Raw genomic sequence first — 1,499 nt, 5'->3', positions numbered from 1 at the left:
TTCATACCACTCTCATGTCTGTATGCTAAATATGAAGCTACCACAAGAAGCTAGTTAGCTTAGCTTAGCATAGAGGCTGAAAGCACAAGGAAACAGCTAGCGTTCCTTTTGCCCAAAGATAAAAAAAAACACCTGCCAGGATCTCTAAAACTCACTCATTATCAAATGAGATATGACACATTTATATGTGAGCTTTCCGTACGAGGCTAGCTGTTTCCCTCTGTTTCCAGTCTTTACGCTAAGCTAAGCTAACCACCTGCTGACAGTAGCTTCGTATTTATCCTACAGACAAAGTGGTCTCAATCTTATTAATATACCATTGATATTAAGTGTATTTCACCAAATATTAAACTTTTTTTAAATTTAACTGTGTAAAGGAACCACAGAAATAACTTCTGTTTTTGACCTTTAACCCTGAAACACTTTCACTGTCAGCTCTAAATATGTTTATCTGCTCTGATCTCTCAGCATTTGCCAAAAAAACACCTTTCTCCCAAGAAATGAAAAAAAATCTATTTTTGTAAATATAAGTTGTTAATAAATAAGCAAGTCTAAATGTGTCTATAGTTTATAAACCAATCCATAATGTGTTCCCAGTCTATTTTGGACGGGTTGTTGCTGGTAAATTATCAACGTTCGATGCTTTGGCGTCGTGGTTTGTCATGACTTTCTTTAGGGTAGAGTTTGTTAATTACACATCATGGCTTTAAAAGTCTTACATGTTCATTTCCAGTGTGTTACAGTTGGGTGTTTAAATTCTGAGCTTTATGGAAACGTGTTCTTTCGTGTGTTACAGACGCTTAAACCAGACGTGCATTCATGTTGTAAATACAAACATCCCATTTTCAAAAATCTCCACTGTTGAAATTGAAATGAGCTGAGAACCCAGAAATGTAAGAAATTGTATTTCACAAACTGAGGATGAATCAATGGACGTTAATAGATTCCAGTCCTGTTTAGAGACTAGAAAACAATATTTGTATATCTTGGTCTCATATTTTAAGCTTTGCGGATCAATCAGTGGCTAAACTGTCAAAGATTTATTGTTGAAATCTGTATGTTAGGATGCACTGACGATAGTCTTTGCTGCAATGTAGCCACAACTTCATTCCTCAGTGCCTGCAGAGATCTTTTCCAAATCAGATTTCATTTCCACGTTGCTCCTGTGTAAAGCCACTCCTGTCTTTTTGCTTTCAAATGAATATAGTATTTTCCTTAGTAAAAGCATATTTTGCAAAAGCATATTGTGATTGTGTGTCTGTTTGTTGACATTACAAAAAAAGTTGTTACAATATTGTAAAAAGTAGTATGATACTTGGACATGTTATGAGACAAATAATACCATCGTACAAGTAGGCCTGATATAATACTAAAATGATGGCACATTGTTTTGAATAGAGTAAAATATTGCCTCTATGCTACCAATGCACTTAGCCACTAAGATGACTTTAACACGAAGCTGTAAAGTTGACCTTGAATTATGAAGCTAGCAGCTTCAC

General features: G+C 35.2%; 1 protein-coding gene across 1 annotated transcript in view; it reads left to right on the top strand.

The window, feature by feature from the left end:
* Window positions 1–1,211, top strand: part of creb3l2 (cAMP responsive element binding protein 3-like 2) — a 26,705-nt gene extending 25,494 nt beyond the window's left edge. Inside the window, exon 12 of the mRNA XM_084038767.1 lies at window positions 1–1,211. This exon is cut by the window's left edge and continues 724 nt beyond it. The gene's annotated coding sequence lies outside the window, so the exon portion shown is untranslated.
* The last annotated feature ends 288 nt before the right edge of the window (window positions 1,212–1,499 follow it).

Source organism: Eutrigla gurnardus (genome assembly GCF_963514095.1).
Source record: "Eutrigla gurnardus genome assembly, chromosome: 21".
In the NCBI taxonomy this organism is placed as follows: domain Eukaryota; kingdom Metazoa; phylum Chordata; class Actinopteri; order Perciformes; family Triglidae; genus Eutrigla; species Eutrigla gurnardus.
This window is presented reverse-complemented; position numbering and strand designations above follow the sequence as displayed.